This window comes from Mustela nigripes, chromosome 3 (assembly GCF_022355385.1).
Source record: "Mustela nigripes isolate SB6536 chromosome 3, MUSNIG.SB6536, whole genome shotgun sequence".
Taxonomy (NCBI): Eukaryota; Metazoa; Chordata; class Mammalia; order Carnivora; family Mustelidae; genus Mustela; species Mustela nigripes.
In genome coordinates this window covers 155,885,598-155,900,805 of record NC_081559.1, presented here as the reverse complement: position 1 = coordinate 155,900,805, position 15,208 = coordinate 155,885,598, and the positions used below count along the sequence as shown (strand labels likewise).

Genomic DNA, 15,208 nt, shown 5'->3' with positions numbered 1-15,208 from the left:
TCTGCCTGCTTGTGATCTCTCTCTGTCAAATAAATAAATAAAATCTTTAAAAAAAAAAGAGTCTGTTTTATGGTTTGCCTCTCTCTCTTCCCCCATCACGATTGTTCATTTTGTTTCTTAAATACCACACATGAGTAAAATAATACGGTATTTGCCTTTCTCTCATTGATTTATTTCATGTAGCATAATACACTTTAGCTCCATCCATGTTGTTGGAAATGGCAAGATTTCATTTTGTTTTATGGCAAAGTAATATTCCATTGTATATGTATGCCATAACCTCTTTTTTTTTTTTAAAGATTATATTTATTTACTTCAGAGAGTGAGAGAGTGAGAACATGATCTGGGAGAGGGGCTCAGGGAGAGGGAAAGAAATCTTCAAGCACAATCCCCGCTGAGCAGGGAGGTCGATGCTGGGCTCAATCCCAGGACCCCAAGATCAAGACCCAAGTGGAAATCAAGAGTCAGACACTGAACCAACTGAACTATCCAAACACCCCTGTATACCACAACTTCTTTATCCATTCACAGTCAATGGACATTTGGGCTCTTTATATAATTTGGCTATTGTTGATAATGCTGCTATAAACATTGGAGTACATGTATCCCCTTGAATCGGTATTTTTGTATTCTTTGGGTAAATACCTAGTAGTGCAATTACTGGGTCAGTGCGTAGTTCCATTTTTAGCTTGTTGAGGAACCTCCATACTGTTTTCCAGAGTGGCTGCCCCAGTTTGCATTCCCGCCAACAGTGATAAGAGGGTTCCCCTTTCTCCACATCCTTGCCAACAGCTGTTATTTCCCGTGTTGTTAATTTTAGCCATTCTGACTGGTGTGAGGTGGCATCTCATTGTAGTTTTGATTCATATTTCCCTGACGATGAATGATGTTGGGCATCTTTTCACTTGTCTGTTGACCATCTGGGTGTCTTCTTTGGAAAAATGTCTATTCGTGTCTTCTGCCCATTTCTTAAATGGATTATTTGTTTTTTGGGTGTTGAGTTTGATTGGTTCTTTATTTTGGATATTAACCTTTTATCAAATATGTTATTTGCAAATATCTTCTCCCATTCTGAAGGCAGCCTTTTATAAAACAGCTTCTGTGTGAGATGATTTTTGCCTGAATGTAGGCTAATGTCAGTGTTCTGAGTGTGTTTAAGGTTGGGTGGGCTAAGCTATGAAGTTCAGTGGGTTGCATGTATTAAATATATTTTCCACTTACAAAATTTTCAGTTTATGTTGGGTTTATCAGGACATAACCACATCATAAAGCAAGGAAGATCTGTATAAGCAAGTGCCCGTATGTATGTTTTTATATATGTACATAGTTTTACACACAGATATATATATCTGTATCTTCTTAGAGAGTAGATGAATAGTAGCATACTATATACACTTTTTAGAAATGTTGCTTCTTTCACTTACTATATCCTAGAGCTTGCTCTATATGGTTTCCGTAGAATTCAATCCCATTCCTTTTAACAACTGTAACTGTCCATTCATTGAATGGATGTATCACAACCTTATTGGTCAACATTTTGGTTGCTTTCAGTTTTTAGTAATAACTAGTGCTGCAATGAATAACCTTGTATACCTATCTTTGGAAAGGTTTTCAGTGTCTTGATGGGATAATTCCTACAAGTGAGATTTCTAAGACAAAGGGTAAGTGTAATTTTGCTAATATTGCCAAATTCCCATCCATGGGGTTGTATCGTTTCGCATTTCCACTAGCAATGTGTGAGAGTAATGTTTCCCCATAGCCTCTTCAACAGGGCTTGTATTTGGGTATTTGTTAATCAGATAAGTAATAGTTTTTAATTTACAATTTTCTCATTTTTAATGAGGTACAGTGTTTTTTTCTTCATATGTCTTAGGGCCATTTGCATCCCTTTTATTATGAACTGTTGTTCATATTGCTTGCCCATTCATCCACTTTTTTGGGGTCCTTTTTGTTTCTATTTTTAGCAGGTCCTATACACTAAATATATCAACCCTCTCTCCATTATCGTTGCATATATTTTTCCCCCTAATTTATCATTTCTTTTTAATTTGCTCTAGGTGTTCATGTCCATGCAAAATTTTTAAATAAATTAGTATTAAGTTTCTCAATTTTTCATTGTTGTTTCTTGTTTTGAGTTAGGGAAGTTTTTCCATTTCCTGGTCGTAGAGGAACTCACTTTCTAGTACTTGTATAGTTCTTAAAATTTTTTTAAAAGAAAGTTCTGATCTATTTGAAATGTATTTTGGTGTGTGGTATGAGGAATGGATCTTTGCCATATTCATGAAGGTTTTTGATCAGAAGAGGGTAGCAGCCACCAGGCAAAGACTCAGCTATTTGATTTGGACCTGGAAGGTGGTTATTCTGAGCTGTTTTTCACTCAGAAAATTCTTTGGTTCAGAGGTAGAACTCACAAACTTCTGTGATTAAGAGCCAAACTCACCAGGGTCTGCAATTAAGATACGAAAGTTCCTCAATATTGTCTACCACAAACTAGAGATGTTAAAAGTAATTTGTATGGTGTTGAGCACAAATAGAGGTGGAAAAAGGCTCCAAGAATCCAAATGGTCCGCAAGCAAAGGAGCTTCTATACTTCAAACAGCAGTAGTCAGGCAGAGGGCAAAGCTGACAGGATTTTACAAGTTGACAAGCCTGGCCTGTATTCTAGGTAAGGGAGGACCTTTCTACCTTCAGCAGAGTTGACCAGAGGGCTGTCTCCAGACAAGATCACCATTTTCTTTTTTCTCAGAAGCTGGTTTGGATGCTCTGGGGTGAAGGATCACGTGGTTCAAGAGAGGCAGAGAAGAAACAAGGTTGGACATGAGCTGATCATTGCTGATGCTGGGTGATGGTCCATGGGGTTCATGAAGTTATTCTCTCCACTACTGTCTTTGTTTGAAATTTTCTATTACAAAATGTTAAAATGAGAAAATTCAAGTCATACACAATGGCCAGGATGAAGCCTTTGGTATCTGACTATAGTCTACAGATACTCCTGTGGGCCTTCTGCAATCTTCTGTGAGTCAAATTAATCACTAGGTGGGATTTCATTAGTTTAAACCCCTGCAGAAAAGCCTTTATTAAATTACATTCTAATGCTGTATCTATTGCTTTTGTCAATAGTGGTTGTAAAAGTTGTCTTCATAGAGAATGTTACTGCATCTTCTATGCAATCAATGCCAGGAGCTCTTACATTGTTGGGTCTACACTCTAAAGCAGGAGGTTTGGTCTGATTCAGTACATTTTTTTTTCAACATGACTCCTCCATAGACAGTATTGCGTACTTCTACCAGGAGGCATATGGTGACCAGTTTATCTCTTTATGATTTGCCTATACTATTCCAATAAGGTTGGCAAAATGGTAAGATCTGAATTCTATCACTCACTTCATTTATTTATTAAAAGATGTCTATAAGAGAAACTTTTCCCTGTGATGCTAGCATTCTTCCCTGCCCAGCACAGCAGACATGACTTAAATTTGGAAAATGCTAAGGAAGTGACCACCAGTTGTTACCACCTCAGGAGGATCTTAGTGAGGCCAGGAGGCTTCTGAAATGGAGAGCTCTGAATTTGGACAGAGTACTCTAGATGAATTTATATAAATATGTCCTGGACAGAATATAGGAGAATAGGAATAAATAGGACTGGTTTAACATTGCCTATTTAAATATCAGAGAGTTTGCCAAAAGCAACAATTCTAGTTTTGGCATAAATTCCCCAGAGCTGCTCTTTAGATTATTAGACAACAGAGCTGGGTGTATACTAAGGCCTCTTCCTGTTAGTGGCAGAGGAGTCACTGTGAGGCCAAATGATAAGAAAAAGGAAGTGGTCATGGTGTCCGGAGTAGAAGCTGTAACTAGGATGTCCCTGTAAATCAGGAACAGTGTCCACAGTGGCAAAGATCTCAAGTTCCCACATCCGAGTTCAAATGGTACCTGGGTCATCTAGCAGCTATGTGTCCTGGAGCAAGATATTTGACTCCTCTGAGTTTCCATTTCCTCAGTTGTAAATGGGGCTTGGAGACTGTGATCTACTTTTCAGACTTGTGCACATTAGAGATTACATAAGCCAAGCACTTTGCCCGATGCCTGGTATAGAATAGATAATTCTCTAAACAGAGATAATCAAAATAGCTGTTTATTTCTCAGAGTAAATAGTGAAACAAGAGTCGGGACTCATCCTAAAATCCAGTAGAAGAACGTGTTTAAATTCAGTAGATGAACTGATGGTAAAATAACTTGTGGACGAATCAGATGGGTGACATTTGAAAATTGTGCCAAATTCCTCAAGGGGAGAATTGTAGGCTCCACAAAAGATGAAGCTGTTGCTGCAGGGCAGTAGAATCAGGGCAACTATCCAGTCAGCTACCCATAGAAACCAAGTTCCTGCCATACTTCCAGAAATCATTTGGTGAGAAATGCTATGTCCAAATTGCATCTACTCTGATGTTTCATGATTCATTTCAAGCCTTCTCATCAATGTTTGTTATATGTTAGCTATTTTTTTTAATAGATTAGCTTTTAAAATAGACCTTACACGAAGATTTGAGCTTAACTTTCTGTGACTTCCTTTGTATTTTGTTTGGTGTGGTAAAGACACCAGATTTTAATTTTAGTTGTCTAGCAGTCTCTGATACCACAAGATAGGGTGACTAGCCTCCTAGTTACTTAGGTTTGTAACAGATGAGGCTAATTGTTCTTGGTTTCTGGTCTGAGTGTGGTTGGCAGGAGCAGGTGCTTAAGGCAGGTGGAGTAGAGTTGAAAACCTCCTTAGAAAAGTCACTAATGGGGGCACCTGGGTGGCTCAGTGGGTTAAGGCCTCTGCCTTCGGCTCAGGTCATGATCTCGGGGTCCTGGGATCGAGCCCCGCATTGGGCTCTCTGCTCAGCGGGGAGCCTGCCTCCCCCTCTCTCTCTGCCTGCCTCTCTGCCTACTTGTGATTTCTGTCTGTCAAAAAAAAAAAAAAAAACCAAAAAACCTTTAGAAAAGTCACTAATGGGTGCGCCTGGGTGGCCCATTCATTAAGTCGCTGCCTTGGGCTCAAGTCATGATCTCAGGGATCATGGGATCCCTGGACTTGGTCATGGGACCTGGGATCGAGCCCTGCATCAGGCTCCCTGCTCTGTGGGAAGCCTGCTTCTCCCTCACCCACTCCCACTGCTTCTGTTCTCTTTCTCGCTATGTCTCTGTCGAATAAATAAATAAAATCTTAAAAAAAAATCCCTTCTTTAAACAAACAAACAAACAAGAAAAGAAAAGTCACTAATGGAAAATGTTGGGAATCTTCTCTTTCCACCTTCAACATAACACTTAAATATCATGGGACCATTTTTAGACAGAGTTCAGAGCTCTCTACAAAGACCTCTAATGCACCTTAGTGTTTCACCCCCTTGACTAGGCCACTGAAGCAATGAGCACAGAGTTGGGGGGTGTGGTATCAAGGGTCTAGTCCAAGATTTCCAAATTCATGCTGGTGATGCATATAGAAGTCAAAAAGTAGCGTTTGAACTGGGTTCAGATCCCAACTTGCCAGTTTCTGAAGTCTGTCGTCTTGAAAACTCTGCCTTAAAGAACAGTACACTAATTTATCATGGAGTTGGAGAAAGATGGGGAGAAATAAGTTCTTCCTGCCTGTGTCAGGCTTGGGAAATGTGCCACTGGCACCGTGACCCCAGGACGAGTTCCCTGGCAATTCTCTCTACATTCCTTTGCTTCATGACCAAAAAAAGAAAAGGACCAAAAAGCTTTGTATTCCAAAGAGAGAAGAAAATTAATTTTCATAGCCCAAAGTCCCTGTAGACTCATGTTAAATTCCAGAACGAAGGTCCACAAGTCAGCATGGCTGTATTGGGAGCCACACGGTAGTCTAATAATGGAGAGAATATTCAGTCACTAAAGGGAGGGTAGTTTTTAGAAAGCCACCAAATCAGAGGTAATTCAGTTGTTTCTGGGAGCAAGGGGGGCCTGGCATTATGTATAACTCTGAGCAGTATTGGTCACTAGGCTTGGCTTGTCTGAGCTGAGCTAGATAGAGTAAAGCTAACCACTTCCTGATTAGTTCTGGGAAAGGGGAACCTTCCTCCAGAGCAGCTGAAAGACAGACACCGAATGGGACTGAACCCAAGCCAGCCAGGTGATGGTAGTGTTCCACGACAAGGGGGGTCAGGAGAAACCCTGGGGCCATCAGTGAGGAGAAGATTGGGGTGGAAAATGCTCTGTGAGACAAAGTGGTCAGGGTTACTCTTAATGGGAACGAGCCCTGGGCAGGTTTCTCAGTGGGGACAGGATTCCTGGTGACGTCATTCTCAGGAAAGGGGGCGTGGGATGGACAACTAACGGGAGCTGTATTGGGGACCAAGGGCTGCTATTTCGGCTGTGGATCTGCGGGCTGATCTGGCTGCTTGGTGAACTTGAACCTGTCTGAGTGCCGTACCTTGTGGGTGAGTAGAGCCTGGCAGGGACACTGTCTACAGGCAGGAGCCGTTAGCTGAGGGTAACTGATAATCGCTTGGACTTTCTTCTTCTATTCTTACCTGGATTTAAACCGTGGAGAGTCTGTTTTTACCTTCTTTGTTCCTCAATTTTTTTCTTTGCACAGTAATAATAATAGCCATCTCAGGGTTGTTGTGAAGATTAAGTGAGCTAATAAAGAGGGGGAGCAGTTAGAAAAGGGCCTGGCATGCGGACGTGAGACCCGTGGGGCTCCACTCAGCAGGGCCCTGGCACCAAGGACAACTTTCAGGATGATTGCTGGCAGCTTTCACCCAAGACCCCCCCCCTCCCCCCCATCAGGATGCCTGCGATTCTCTGCAGTCAGGTGTGAGAACTCCTGAGCTAAAACATTATTTTTTTTCTTTTTATAACTGTTTATTTATCTGAGAGAGGAGAGAGAGAGAAAAAGAGTGGGGGGGGGGCGGGGCAAAGGGAGGCAGACAAGCAGACTCTCCAGCTGAGCTCAGAGCCTGCCACGGGCTTTCATCCCAGGACCCTGAGATCATGACCTGAGCCGAAATCAAGAGTCGGACACTTAACCGACTGAGCCACTCAGGCGCCCTAAAATTTATTATTTGTATTCAGATAATTCTTTCCTAGATTAAAAAAGAACGGTGGGTTTTGGCAGACTTTTTGTCAAGCCTTGTGTTCTTCCGTGTTTCTGGTTTTCTTTTGTATAAAGTGGAGACTTAGGGCAGGTACAGCTACCTCTGTCTTGTAAACCTGCTTGGCTATAGTTGTAGTTCCAGGCAATTCCCTCTGTTTCTCATGCTGAGGCAGCAGCCCCAGGAAGATTCAGGAGTAAAAAGCCCATCTGGAGCGGCCTCATGGTCAGGCCATTCAGATTTCAACTGGCGCAGCTGGGGAGGCGGGCTCCGGCCATTTAGGATGCTCTGCTGGGTCTCCTCCATGCTTTGCTAGAAGGGTGACCTGGCGCCCTGAGCGCTTGATGATGAGGCGAAGGACTCTCCAGTAGATTCCGTCCCTATCACTTTCCCTCCACCCCCACCTCTGCACTGTGGGGGGCTTCTATGTGCCCAGTTTTCACAGGGCCGTTCAGTGGATCACAGAGGTGAGATTTTGGTTCCTGTATTTTATCATACAGCAACTGGGAAACTCCAGGCTTAGGATAATAGGGTTTTTTTTCCAGCCATTCTGAGTTGTTAGTGAGACTAGGCTTAATGTTATCCTGAGCGGGAAGACCAAAGAGAGGAGAATTTTCTCCTCTTTGTCTCTCGAGTTACTAGGATTAGTAGAAAGACAGTGGAGAGGTCAGAGGTGTTTCTAGTGTTGAACTAGCTGAGCTGAAACCCTAAGAGATGGAACCAAATGCCCTGTGGGGGGAGATAAAAGGGGAGATAAAATAATAAGTAAAACAGATATACTTAAATGAAAATAAAATAATTTTAAAAATTCCAATGTATCTATGATAATAGAACACAAATGATATGTTTTGAAGGGACTGGATTGAGGTGGCAGAAAATGTTCTTTCTTTTATTGATGTGTTGTATCACATTGACTGATTTGCGGATGTTGAACCAACCTTGCAGCCCTGGAATAAATCCCACTTGGTCGTGGTGAATAATCCTTTTAATGTACTGTTGAATCCTATTGGCTAGTATTTTGGTGAGGATTTTCGCATCTGTGTTCATCAAGGATATTGGTCTATAGCTCTCTTTTTTGATGGGATCCTTGTCTGGTTTTGGGATCAAGGTGATGCTGGCCTCATAAAATGAGTTTGGAAGTTTTCCTTCCATTTCTATTTTTTGGAACAGTTTCAGGAGAATAGGAATTAGTTCTTCTTTAAATGTTTGGTAGAATTCCCCCGGGAAGCCGTCTGGCCCTGGGCTTTTGTTTGTTTGGAGATTTTTAATGACTGTTTCAATCTCCTTACTGGTTATGGGTAGAGGTGGCAAAAATGTTTAGCCTATGTCTTGAATATTCCTGTTAGGGTGGGATTGATTACAGGGAGTAATTCCTTTTTTGGGGAACATACTTTTTGAGATAAAGTTCATATGTCATAAAATCCATCCTTTAACGTATAGAATTCGGTAGTTTTTAGTATATTCACAGAGTTGTGAAGCCATCATTGCAAAGAATTTTAGAACATTTTTATCCCCAATAAAAGAAACCCCAGATCCTTTAGTTATAACCCTCCAACCTCCTACCCCACCCCTGGCCCCAGGCAACCATTAATGTACTTTCTACTTCTATGAATTTGCTTATTCCAAACATTTCATATGAATAGATTCATATGGTGTTTGGCCTCATAGGTTTGGCTTCTTTTACCCAGCATAATGTTTTCAGTGTTGCTCCATGTTATAACCCATATCACTCCTTCATTCTTTTTTGTGTATGAATAATACTCTGTTGTCTGGGTGAACCACTTTTATCCAACCAGTCATCAGTTGATGGACACCTGGGTTGTTTTCACTTTCGACTATTATGAAAAATGCTGCTATGAACATTCATGTACCAGATTTTGTCTGGACATACATTTTCATCTCTCTTGGATAGATACCTAGGATACCTAGAGTCACTGGGTCGTATGGTAACTCTATATTCAAGGTTTTTTTTTTTTTTAAGATTTTATTTATTTATTTGACATAGAGAGATCAAGTAGGCAGAGAAGCAGGCAGAGACCGAGGGGGGAAGCAGGCTCCCAACCAAGCAGAGAGCCCGACACGGGCTCGATCCCAGGACCCTGAGATCATGACCTGAGTCAAAGGCAGGGGCTTTAACCCACTGAGTCACCCAGGCGCCCCCTCTATGTTCAAGTTTTTGAGGAAATATTCATTCTTGTTTCCCAAAGTTGCTGTATCATTATACATTCCCTCCAGAAGTGTATGAGGACTCTGACTTCTCTATTTCCTTTCCAATACTTGTTGTCGTCTGCCTTTGTTATTATGGTTACCCTAACGGGTGTGAAGTAGTAGCTTACTGTGGTTTTAATTTCCATATTGCTGATTAATAATGATGTTGAGCCTCAGTTCATGTGCATGTTGGCTATTTGTATATCTTCTTAAAAAATGTCTGTTCAAATCCTTTGTCCAATTTGATTGGGTTTTTATTGTAAGATTTTTAAAAATCATGTTCTAGATTCAGTTCCCTTCTTAAATAAGAGTTGCTATATTTTCTCCCATTCTGTGAATTCTTTTCATTTTCTTAATACTGTCCTTTGAAGGAAAAAATCTTAATTTTCAGTACATTCAATAGGTTTTCTTTTCTATTGTTATTTGTGTGTTTGACATCATATCTAAGAAACCACCCACTGACAAACCCAAGGTCATGAAGATTTACCACAGTTTCCTTCTAAGACTTCTATAGCTTTAGCTCTTAGTGCTTTGATCCATTTTGAGTTAGTCTTTCTGACTTGTGTGAAGGAGGGGTCCAACTTCACTTTTTTGTGTGTGGGTGTCTAGTTGTTTCATTACTGTCAAAAAGACTATTTTCCCTCTCTAGGAAATACTTCCTAAGGACTAAATTTTCAGAGGCAGTCCCAACATCCTGGTGTCTAATGAGTGACCCACCAACAGAGAATGGCAAGTGCAGATTCAATGGGATAGATTGAATAGCCAGATGCTATGGCCTGAAAGTGAACCATCTGTGAGTAGATGTTCACATTGGTGAAATCTGATAAGGGACATAGAGATAGGTCTCGGGAAACCAACAAGGTTATTGTAATTTCTTGGAATTTAAAGAAAATCTGAGGTCTAATATGAAGTTCCATAGACCCAGAAAAAGTGTCTGAGGGAAGATGTGCATATTTGGATCTTCTGGATCCAATCTGCAGGTATGATATCAAACCAACTGCATCACTGTCTGAGACAGAATCTGCAGAAATGGATACTAAATCGTGGGGGAAAATTGATCTCAAGTATGGGTTTTGCTACCTATGGACAAATAAAACACAGGATCCCTAAGCATGTGTTTCTCACACATGTCTCATGTGACAAGGGGTCACGTGATCACTTGCATCAGAATTTCAGAGTGCTTTAAAAATGTCCACTCCTGGGATGCCTCCCAGACTTAGCGAACTAGGATTTCATGGTGTAAGGTCCAGTTTTAACAAACTCTCCAGGTTTAGAAAGCTCTATAAGACCTTTGTCCACTGTATGGCTGATGATGGGGATGTTTACTAGCCACTCCATTCATAGGATTAGTCAGCCATTCCCTGACATGGTAACTAGAGACTGATTAAGGATATCGCCTTTTGGGCTGTTGCTGGGAGCAACTAGCTACAGATGGAGTTAGAGTATTCTTGGAAGAAACAACTATAAACTGGGTCCATGTTTATCCAAGTAGTGAGGGGGAATGCCCCAACCTCTGTTAGCCTCAAACTGTCTTTTTTCAATATTTTTAGGAGGAGCACAGGTGACTGTCAACGAAATTTTGCAATAGCATGATGTATGGTCTAGTGTTTCTTACTTGGAATTAGTGATGTATTTGAGCTTACATCATTTAATAGTTCCTGAAAGTGTTCTACTTTGGGAAATTGCCCCCCTCTGCTGCCACTGTAAACAGCAGTAACAACACAAAAACCCAGACTCAAGCAAACCTAGACACAAGTATCCGAGCTATGTGAAGTAGACCTGTGTCGCTTGAGTTTATCAGAAAATGGACACTGTCCTGGCCAGTGAAAGTAACCAGGGAAAATCTTGATTCTCTGCCTAAAACATTCACTAGCAGAAAATAAATTTCACCTCGTTTCACTAAATAAATCTGAACAAAGGATGTAAAATATTGGTTTGTGGGCGTGTGAAATCCTTTACTTGTTTGGGTTCCTGTGAGCCTGCGTGTAATCCTGACTCTTTGGAATTATTGAATTAAGCAACTGAAATGAGTTTGATTCTAAAAAGTGTTTACTGAGTGCTCACGGAAGACAAAGTTTGTGCCATCATTAAGTTATCAAGAGCAAGAGAGATATTAAATAAGTAACTGAAAATATTCTTGTCCATTTCTGTTTGTGAGGCCTGTGTGTTGATAAACTCATTATAAAATGCTCCCAAATACAGGCTATGTAACACACAAAGTAGATGTTAAAATACAAGTGCATGAAAGACGGAGAAACTTAACATTCATAGATCTCATTTACTTTGAGGTGTCAAGAGTAAAAATATTAGAAATGTAACATACTTAGAATTTTAAGAATAATTCCAAGTTTTCCTAGAGTTTTTATCTGGGATGCAATCTTAGCTTTATTCCCTCCTAACTCACATTGTCAATAAATTACAACATTACTGATATATTTTCTAGGGCTAATGTTGCAGGAACAGTTAAAACGTTAGACAAAAGTGGTAAAATGTTTTAAACACCGCGAATCAGTTAAAAGCATCTGCCCAGATCTTTTCAACTCTTCATTTGTTTCTTTCGTATAAATCATTTACATCTTCTTTGCTTTGGTAAAGGGGAATCAGTAATTTACCAATTAAATTTTCTTTATTCCCATTATTCCTGAGTCTGTGTTAAGCTATTGAACTAGCAATGTTTCACTTTTACATGAAAATGAATTCCTAAAATGCGGTGGTGTTTATCCTGAAACACAAGGCAGAACATATGAAATGATAAGATCCAGATGATTTTACAAATTATAAATATGTATAATTCATAATGGTGAAACATACAGCCCTCAGAACCATGCTAACCCTTTATCCTGCAAAGCAGAGGAAAAGCCTTTATAATTTAGAGATGTGATCACCTGTTGATTTTTCTAATGGGTGGTTTTGGCCTTTTAGAGATCTACCAACCTGCTTCTTTGACTTGGAAGCTAGAGGCTGGAAGTAGCATAAAATGTACAGAGAAGCCCAATTTAAGATCTTGGCTATCTTCCATCAGGAAAGGTGTTATATAGGGACCTTTCTTCCTATGGATTTTCTTTTCTTTTTTAAAAATTTTATTTATTTATTTGACAGAGACACAGGGAGAGAGGGAACACAAGCAGGGGGAGTGGGAGAGGGAGAAGCAGGTTTCCACTGAGCGGGGAACCTGATAGGACCCTGGGATCCTGACCTGAGCCGAGGGCAGATACTTGAGGCCTGAGCCACCCACACGCCCCCCCCCCCCCCCCCCCCCCCCCCATGGATTTTCTTATTACTCACACAGAAACTAGAAGGACCATAATTGGGTGGATTCTATAGTTGTGGTGAGTATGTTGGACTTTGAATCAGACAGACCAGGACTGGAGTCCTAATTCCGTAATCACAGGCTGTGTGACTTGGGCAAAAAGTAAAACTTTTGTTTTCTCTCTATAAGATGGAATCTACTTTGTGAACATGTAAAGATTAAGTGAGAAAGCATATTTTTAAACTGATAAACCTATTACTTAGCCATCAGAAAGGACGAATACCCATCATTTGCATCGACATGGATGGGACTGGAGGGGATTATGCTGAGTGAAATAAGTCGAGCAAAGAAAGTCAATTATCATATGGTTTCACTTATATGTGGAGCATAAGGAATAGCATGGAAGACATTAGGAGAAGGAAGTGAAAATGAAGAAGGTGGGGAAGTCAGAGGAGGAGATGAACCATGAGAGACTATGGACCCCGGGAAACAAACTGAGGGTTTCAGGGAGGAGGCGGTGGGGGGACCGGTTAGCCCGGAGATGGGTTTCATGGAACACTGGGTGTTGTGGGCTAACGATGAATCATGGAGCACTACATCAGGAACTAATGAAGTACTGTACGGTGACTAACACAATATAATAATAAAAAACAAACAAACTGATAAACCAATATGCCATGAGCATAGTTGTATTATTATTGTTGAGAAAGGATGACTAAAAGTGATACATATATATACTTTTAAAAAACACTTTATAATGGGGCACTGAGTGGTTTAATTGGTTAAGCATCTGCCTTTGACTCAGGTCATGATCCCACCTCCTGCGCGATCAAGCCCCCGTCTTCCCTCCTCCACTGTGCTCCCTGCTTCTCCCCCCTGCCTCCTCCACCCCTGCTCCTGCATACGCATGCTCTTTCTTTCTCTCAAGTAAACAAATAGAATCTTTAGAAACCACATTATAGATTTAAAAGTTTTTTTTTACATACATTATTTAAAAGTTTCTAAAGAAGCAAACTCCTTTTAGAGCAGTGCTGGTGAGAGTCTTGTCATTGATTTCAGGAAGTGAAACATACAAGGGAAGATACTTGATTTTACAGAACGAGGTCATTTTATTTAACTAACGGGTGGGCCGAGGTGTTGTGAATTTACAAATTGCCTAGCTTCAGCTGATCTCATTTCCTTATACAGTTATGTTGGCTGTGAGACAAAGGAGAAGGATTTTTCCTAGACCTGTGATCCACTGAGTAGGCTAAACCATTGGCATATGAGGAGATGGTTTCCCTTTTGAAGTTCTCAAGATAAATGCGGCTTAGAGCCCTCTGGGCTTCTTAAGAGATTCGAGAAGCAAGTCCATCTAGACAGCTGGTTGTGCTCTTGCTCTTTCCCTGCGTTATGCACACCTAGACACAAATGGAAAGCACAATACAGATCAGGAGAAGCCCAGAAGTGAGTATCAGAAGGTCAACAGAATCGGGATCAAGAGTGACACATTTGACACAAAAGTGACATTGATTCTCCAATGTGAATTTCCAGAGTGACTGAACGATGGAAATCAGAAGTCAGTCTAAAGGACAACCTGACTTAAGAAATCTAGGGCTATTGGATTTTATTGTTTAATTGCAAACCTCATTTTAAGTGAAAGAAATAACTTGCTTTATAGGCAAATCTCTTCTCAGAATTGTGAAGAGAATTGTGAAGGACTTGTTTGTGTTTGGCAGCGGGGGAGACGACTACTGGTCGTTTCATGCAGACTTTGAAGAGGACCCTTGAATTTCAGAAGCAGGCACTGCCAGATTACATCTTTGGCTACACCTTCTGAGTTATTTATTTTTTTCTCTTCGGGCTGGTTATCAGTGACTGCTTCATTGCTCAGAAGTAACGCCCTGCACTCTGTGTTTGAGATGGAATTTACAAATATTTGTTAATTGTGTCTTCTAGGCAGACACTATGCTAAATGTCAGGTGTATAAAATATGGCAAAGCTGTCTTGATGTCACGGAGCACAAACTCCAGGGGCAGTTGGATCCATAGAAAGTTTGTCCACTTAAATTTCTTTTTGTCTCTAATTTATTTCTCTGCATTCAAAAATTCAGACACCTGCTTGGAGATGTATTGGGTGTGGAATGGCTTCTTTTGGTACGAACCCACTTCTTTTCTGTAGTGAATATAATGATAACTTTTATGACAGCTGATGGCTCCTGAGAATCAATAAAGCCAGTTGATGGTTAATGTTTGACCGAAGGTGAGGGGAGAGGCTGGGCCAACAGCTGTGCACAGGGAGTGTTCTCCGGGGAGATTCTCAAGCCCCAGCAAGAGTCTCAACAGCTGAATGGAAGAAAATAACTTTTAAAACCATTTTGTTATTTACTTACAGAAAGGTAAGTGTCGGCATGTCTTAACTATGTTGTTAAGGTACTTCTTCAAGAATGACAAAATAGATGATGAAGGCAGAGTACTTAAGAAGTTGCTGGATAAATTTATTTCCTCGAAGGGTGCTATGTGACTGCAAAGGGAAGGATAGTTTATTCTTGGTGTGACAAGTTTTACCTATGGAGCACAGTATCTTTTTCGGTTTCTTTTCACTAGTCTTCCCAATTTATAAATTTATTTAATGAAATGGCTTCTTGGATCAAGGTTGACAGTGGGATTAAAGGAAAG

General features: G+C 40.6%; 1 protein-coding gene across 4 annotated transcripts in view; it reads left to right on the top strand.

Annotated features, from left to right (window-relative positions):
• Window positions 1-15,208, top strand: part of CDH17 (cadherin 17) — a 110,991-nt gene that overhangs the window by 31,826 nt on the left and 63,957 nt on the right. Inside the window, exon 1 of one of the 4 annotated variants that reach the window (XM_059394864.1) lies at window positions 6,168-6,436. The exons of 2 other annotated variants lie outside the window; for them this stretch is intronic. The gene's annotated coding sequence lies outside the window, so the exon portion shown is untranslated. Of the gene's footprint in view, window positions 1-6,167; window positions 6,437-14,838; window positions 14,929-15,208 lie in introns of those variants that run through there. One more of the 4 variants, XM_059394863.1, reaches the window with a different exon arrangement.